The 7,913-nt window shown below is 32.7% G+C and overlaps 1 long non-coding RNA gene across 1 annotated transcript; it reads left to right on the top strand.

Moving 5' to 3' along the window:
• Positions 1-7: 7 nt before the first annotated feature.
• On the top strand, positions 8-7,391 carry LOC134248591 (uncharacterized). The gene is made up of 2 exons (XR_009988078.1): positions 8-614; positions 6,564-7,391. It is a non-coding gene; the product is annotated as an uncharacterized LOC134248591 (long non-coding RNA).
• Positions 7,392-7,913: the final 522 nt, after the last annotated feature.

Below are 7,913 nucleotides of genomic sequence, written 5' to 3'. Positions count from 1 at the left end.
ATAGGTCCCAAGTATTTGTTATTTGAATGTTGGCTTTTAAGGGTCGGGTTTGGTTGACACATCAAGTGTAGTATATAACTGGTCGGGTTTATTCTTCACATTCCTTTTTCCTGGACCTTTCAAAGGTAAAGACGCATAACAATTGCTTGCAAAAAAATACATGAAATATTGTTTTGTTACTTTAAAAAATCGTATAATTTTCCATTTATGCATTGTTCTAAACCATTTTTACGCTTTTATTACTATCGATGTGCAATAATTATGACGGATGAGATTGGATTCAAACATTATACAAAGCAGACGACGCGCACGCGGTTATACTAAAAAATCGTTTACTTGTACGTTTGTATTGTTTTACAATGATGTAATGTTGGGTATTAACATTGATAACTTTATTTTTGTTTCATACTGCTTCGAAACCCGGCAAATGCAAACTAGAATATGTCTTATGCATGTGAACAACAATAAGGAAACTCGGTCGGAGCTTCTCGTGGACATGGACCCAAATACAAGACTACAAGTCAAAGAAAAGCATAGAAAATTATCTTGAAATCGTTTGGAAAACCAGACATTGAATATAAGTATCATAACAGATTCACAGTCCAGTATATCAGGTACATCAAATACCTTTTCATTGCATTAGTCAGTTGAATGTGTATACATGTATACTTGAATTGTCTTTTCCACTGTAGATTGACACCAAATTATAAGCAATGTCTGCCAGCATAGCTTTTGATGTTGCTTCTATTCCCCATTTTCAAAAGGTGAGTTATTTCCCCTGAAGGGAACTCTTTTACTGTGTTTAATACGCATGCGCTATAAATAAAGTCACTTCCGCGGACGTTCTTGATGTAAACATGTTCATGGTGTAATGCCTCTGTCATATGGAAAAATGTTATTGTGTTTGTGAATAAAAAGAAATCTTAACTGATTCATATTTTTTTAAATTGCCCACTCATTGTCTCTTTCTGGATTTGTATTAATCTGTATAGTAGTATAATAAGGCGCTGTGTGCGCCCCCCCCCCCCCTTACAAAAAAAGAAAAGAATCAAATTACTGATAAAATGCTGATGCATATTCGAATAGGCCTATTTAAAAAAAAAAATAAATAAAAAAAATAAATAAAATAATAAACAAATTTTCGGTAGTGGATGTTCTGCATACTGATCATCACTATTTACAAAATGTGCAGAACAAATGTAAGAATTTTTAGTTTTTACGAATTAATCTAGCATGCTGCAGCCATATTTTCTTCTCTGCATCTCTAGGAATTTTTTGGAGACTGATGACATGTCCATCTACAGTTTTACCCCTGAAATTGTTGCATATACAGCAGTAGTTCGTCTTCCGCGACCGATATCAAGAAACTGCGTTTTTGCTCGATTGTATGTCATAAAATAGAACTTTTACTTACAAGAACACATTTGGTGTATTTCATTTTAATTAACCGTGTTTTCAGAATTTTTTATTTGTAAAATAATTGATTCACTGCACGCATAGTATTAAAAACTTTGAATGGAATTCTAAATGAATAATTTAATCTCATGTGCTCATGTAACGAAGAAAGACTAATTAAAATAGCATCGACCTGAATTCGTGTTACATATGTCGTATAAAGTCTGAGCTGCATTTAATCAAAGTTTTAGTGCAGGATCTAAGCATACGTACATGCATATTCCCGAGGAAAATACACATTTTGTTTTAGATCAGAGAATCGACAGCAGAAACACGAAATAGATACAATAATTTCCTAGCGTATTTCTTGTTAATTAAAGGAAAACATTCTTTTCTCAAGTGTTATTCATGTTTTACTTTTTCTATTGAAAATGTTCATTGAAAAGCTGCCACCCCCCCCCCCCCCCCAACACACACACAGTTTATACTACGGTAAAGTTATATAAGGGAAATGTAGTTATGCCAAGGAACTGGTACTGAAATAAGTAGCTTTTCGACTTTGGGCAAGGTTTTTCTTTGCTTGTCAACTTTTCCAGGTAAGAAAAAACATATTTCTTTGGCTGCCCCCCCCCCCCCACTTTTAAAGACGATGATACGTGCCTGGCTAATTCGTATAGCTTTCTAGAAAGGGGGGGGGGCAACAGACCCTTTATAAAATCGCTTATTATCTAAAAAAAAAAATTGCAAACCGTTTCCTTCTTTTAAAATTTTTAATGCAGCGTGTAAGTTGATCACTATTTTGTTGGATTATCGTAACGTGTAGTCCGCGGAAGTTGTGCTAGTGTAGAAGAGTTCCGATTTTGAGGGGAGATAACTCACTTTTGAAAATGGGGAATAACTATTTGTTTTTTTTAAATTTTAACTTTCAAGATTAGAGAGGGAAATGATTTTGAAAAAGAATTTAAAGAAAAAGGGGGGGGGGGCTAACTGGAAAAAGTAACTAAGTACCAGAAATCAAGTGGAAAACAAAATGAAATTAAATATAACAACCAGTAAATCTTAAAAAATTAAGTTGCAATAAAATAATCTCCCAAAATAGCTGCAGATCTACACTCAAATCTTAAAACTTAACATTGGTATCTTTCAAAATAAGAACTTGTGGTTGCTTGAAACTTGTTTAAAACTATGGTCAAAATAACCCTATAGATTGTTTTGAGATGCTCTTGTAATGTTAGGTGCAGATAATGCAGCAGCTTAATTTTTTATATATGTTATATGAGAAGAATATGTCATACCCATTGCACATTTTCATTAAATTTCTATTTGTGAAATTACATAAATACATTCAATTTTTTTGTTACAACATGTTGTTTGATTGTAGGAATAGAATTTGTTGAGTCTTTTAAATCCAAGGAATATTAGGCATTACTTGCAACATGGCTAAGCACTATTAGGCTTAAGGCATTATTTTAAAATATGGCTCAGAACAATTAGGCATTGATGACAACCTGGCTGAAAACTACTAGGCATTACCTAAAACATGGCTCTCTATGGCTCCATGGCTCAACCTGGATCAGAACTATTGGGCATTAAATACAACAGGAATCAGAACAATTAGGCATTAATTACAACATGACTAAAAAATACTAAGCATTACTTACAACATGGCTCAATCTGGCTCAGAACTATTAGGCATTACTTACAACATTACTCAGAATTATTAGGCATTACTTACAACATGACTCAGAACTGTTGGGCATTTCAACATGGCTCAAAACTATCGGGCATTAATGCCAACATTCTTCAGGCTGGCATAGTATATATCTCAAGTTTGTGATGAATGTAAATAAAAAGGAGAATGAAGTACATATATCTTTTCCAGAGTAGAGTTTTGTTATAGTTATTTAAATTCACCCAATTTTCCTTGAGTTTAGTTCTTTGTATTCATGAAATATCACAATCTGATGTTGTGAAAGCCCCTAATATTTATAAGGCAAGTGATAAGATCAGTTGCATGTCTTAATTTTTTAGACTTACACTGAAATTTGGCATCCTACTCATTATATTAGATGACTTTAAGAAGCAATGAGATCTTAATTTGGGGTCAGGGAGCAATTATCCTCTGGAATGTGCCTTTCTCAAGTCTGTATTTTTAGGAGCTTTCTGTTATTGATTCCATTTGCTAGCTATTAATTAAATTGGAAACAAAATGGTCATTGAAATATAGTGATACAAAGGGGAAAATGAGGAAGGGGGCATGTTCATTTTTAAACAACATAATGTTTCAATTCATAATAATTTTTGAATGAAAAGGAAAATAAAAATATACTTGTATTTAACCAAAAGTCATCCATTGCCTAAGACTGGAATTACTTGGATAGCTTTGTTTGATCCAATAAAGTTAAAATGAAATGTTGGAAATTGCAATATGCAGTCCAAGAAATGTAAAGAATGTTTTGTAATCATTTAAAATGAATATATTTTGGTTTTTAATAATTAAAGCTAAAAAGAAAGACAATGTACAGACAAATCTCATTTTCTTAAACTTTTGGGATCAGGAAAACCTTTCAGTAGAGATATTGGATATTTGAGATGTAGGTAGACATGACCTTCCAGATCATCATCAGTTCAGGTTATTAAAGATAGCAGTGTTGGAAATACCAAATTAAATTACAATTACTTCTTATCCAAGTAAACTTATAGGACATGCAACAGAATGTATGTTGCATATTGAATATATGGTCTTATTTAAACTATTTGGTTATATTTATACACAAGAAGTGACCCAATTGGGCAAGTTCATTAAATCCATAACAGTGTATCAATTATTTTTCAGAAGAGTTCTCACAGGAAGTTTATATGTTTTTGGAATTTTATACTGGTTAGTCAACTTGAATATGCATTTGGCTTAATTTTTAGGATGTTTGGGCTATCGAAGTTCCTCACAGGGTGCTTATATTATATTTTGTATTTTTGTTCTTATTATGCGGTTTTTTAAACCTAAGAATGTGCAGTGTCCCTTGGGCTTGTATTTAGAACGAGTTTCACTTGGTGTAGGTTTTTAATCAAAATACTATTAAGAAGGATCAAGTACATATTGATAGCAGTCCATCTAATATGTGTATTAAGGCTCATTGCATATGGAATAAAATAAATAATTGAATGAGTAAATAAATAAATAAAATAAAATATTTCCATTTGATGTAATTAATAATCAAACATCTATACCTTAGAGAATTTTAGACTTTGCTATGCTTTTTGGGCTACACAGTGGAACAATGTGGTCATATAAAGCTGTAGAGCTCAGATGCACAAACATGTATCACAGGCATTAATAATATTTATTGAAAGAATCTATGTAAGAGGGAAGGGACTTGGTCAATTAGCACATAAATAAGGTAAGACAAGTACCCTAGTATTGCAAGCATGGGAAATGAAATTGCAGCCATTAAAATCCTAGTTTTAAAATGGCATCAATAAAGTGCCAAATTTCTTCATAGAAGCTTAGTTGGTAAGCATGATATACAAATTGGAATACTAGTAAATTTGTGACAAGTATCAGGTAATGTATCTTTTGTAGAAATATCATTTAACAAGATCAGTATGCTTCCAAAATGATAATATTGTCTTTCACAGGCATTTGTAACCATCTGTAAGTAGTGTTATACCTTCTTGTAAGTGAATATGATTAAGAATTTGAAATTGCTCTGCTTAAATTGGCTAATTAGAGATTGAATTTGTCACCTTCGGAGTTATAAAATTTGGTTTTTTCAAACAGCAGGACATGGCTTTCCTAGCAATTTTTAAACAGGAATTGTGATATAGGTAGTTCTCTGGAGTTAAACTTCCCTTATTTGGTTTAAAAAAAACCAAAGATCTTTAATTTTGATTTATTACAACCATTTATATCCAACTTGCCTTGAATAAGGGGGGAAATGGTGGTATAGAGCATTGCAAGGTTGCTCAGACACTTCAGAAGGAATTGATAGACAGGTAAGTTTCTACAAGACCAAAGCTTTATTAGGCATTGAGGAATCTAAGGTGAGATACATCATATTTTGATATGTAAAACCTTTTCTAAATTAAGGGAAATTCAGAATACTTTATTCTAAGTCTGCTGAAGGACTTGCACATCTAGGAATCAAGATGTGTGCAAGTATCTAGCTGGGAAGGGGGGTCTTGGCAGTGTTGGTCGTGGAACAGTTGACTTGCTTTGCTACCCCCAATGTGTGGGGTGACTGCAAGCTGTGCCAACTTGCAGCCATTTGGCGTCTGCGCACACCAAGTCAACTGATAACTGAATGTTTGTGTGAAACTTGTAATAAACTGTCACCTTGTTGAAATGCTAATGCTAGTGTCAACTAAGCTAATAAGCTTACTCTTGGTGACAGTAATATATACTTTAGAGCTGTACTACATAGTACAGGTTTGAAATATGAAAAATGTTGATATTTGAAGTTTGAGATGTTTGATCTATGAAGTTTGAGATATTAATGATATTTGATATGCAAGATTTGATAAAATCAGTTGATATGCTTGATATTTGGAATTTGAGATATGACATATTGATTGATTGATTTGATTGATTTGATTGATTGATTGATTGATTTGAACAATTTGTATGTGTGCTGACCCTCCGCGGTTAACCCGGGACGGTTAGAAAAAAGAAACACACATTGTTGATGTTTGAATTTGGTGGGTTCGCCCAATTGAAATGGCGTCCCACAATTTTGTATCATGCCACGGCCAATACTCGCCACAATAAATAAGTATAAATTCTACATTGAGTTTTGTGTCAATTTTCTCTGTATAAATAATAGCATCTATTTGTGTATACAAAATAGATGCCTTTATTTTACGAGAAAAGTATATTTGAAGGGACCTATATACTAGTTTATAGGTCCCAAGTATTTGTTATTTGAACGTTGGCTTTTAAGGGTCGGGTTTGGTTGACACATCAAGTGTAGTATATAACTGGTCGGGTTTGTTCTTCACATTCCTTTTTTCCTGGACCTTTCAAAGGTAAAGACGCATAACAATTGCTTGCAAAAAAATACATGAAATATTGTTTTGTTACTTTAAAACCCGCCCACCCACTACCTTTTTTGAATGTTCCATTTTCTCTAAGAATGATATTCTGCTGCTTGGTTTTTTGCTTTATTTTGCAGTGAATTAGCTTTGATCTGCACGTCCGAGATGAAGACCTTATACCCATGCATAGAAAATATCCTGGTGCTGTCTAAGGAGAAGAAGTGAAGAATCTACCAAATGATGCCCACATGAAGCCCATTGCCAGCTTTAAGGATTGTGCTAAACGTGATTTAACTGTCTCTGTGCAATATGCGTACTGAATAGTGTTGCAAAATTGTAAAACTTGCTATCGTTTATAAAATGCAATTGGTAGCATATGGTCGATTATAGGATTGATAGTTTGACCAAAAAGAAACCGTCGTGGCACTTTTTCAAGGAGAAGATATTAGTGTTTAGCGTCTGCGCACACCAAGTCAACTGATAACTGAATGTTTGTGTGAAACTTGTAATAAACTGTCACCTTGTTGAAATGCTAATGCTAGTGTCAACTAAGCTAATAAGCTTACTCTTGGTGACAGTAATATATACTTTAGAGCTGTACTACATAGTACAGGTTTGAAATATGAAAAATGTTGATATTTGAAGTTTGAGATGTTTGATCTATGAAGTTTGAGATATTAATGATATTTGATATGCAAGATTTGATAAAATAAGTTGATATGCTTGATATTTGGAATTTGAGATATGACATATTGATTGATTGATTTGATTGATTGATTGATTGATTGATTTGAACAATTTGTATGTGTGCTGACTCTCCGCGGTTAACCCGGGACGGTTAGAAAAAAGAAACACACATTGTTGATGTTTGAATTTGGTGGGTTCGCCCAATTGAAATGGCGTCCCACAATTTTGTATCATGCCACGGCCAATACTCGCCACAATAAATAAGTATAAATTCTACATTGAGTTTTGTGTCAATTTTCTCTGTATAAATAACATATACGTATACGTTTATTTCAGGATAAGTTAATTTTAAATATTTTTAGTAGCCATTCGTGTTATCTTCATAGGCAGGTAAATGATAATAAAATATTAGATGAAATAGATAAACATTGCATAAAGAGTCTAGGTACGCTAGTTATAAAAATGACAGGTTATTAAAGAAAATAGTAAGCAACATTTGATAAGGATTTTAATTGTAATTTAGTTTATCTTGATATAGCAAGCTTCAATGTCAATGAAAATTGTAAACCATATTATTTGTGAAGCGCCCATGTTCAATTATTAAAAGAGATATTTTTATGTGAATAAATTAAGGCCTAAAGATAAGTCGTACAATTTTTAAGCATATGAATGATTTTCTATCAATTAATATGATAACCAATATCAATACATGTACATGTTCAATTATTAAAAGAGATATTTTTATGTGAATAAATTAAGGCCTAAAGATAAGTCGTACAATTTTTAAGCATATGAATGAT

The sequence above is a fragment of the Saccostrea cucullata genome, unplaced genomic scaffold, assembly GCF_032062105.1.
Source record: "Saccostrea cucullata isolate Sc308-1 unplaced genomic scaffold, CSIRO_AGI_Scuc_v1 ctg20333, whole genome shotgun sequence".
Lineage (NCBI taxonomy): Eukaryota > Metazoa > Mollusca > Bivalvia > Ostreida > Ostreidae > Saccostrea > Saccostrea cuccullata.
Note: the sequence above shows the minus strand (reverse complement) of the source record. Positions and strands in the feature narration are given on the sequence as shown.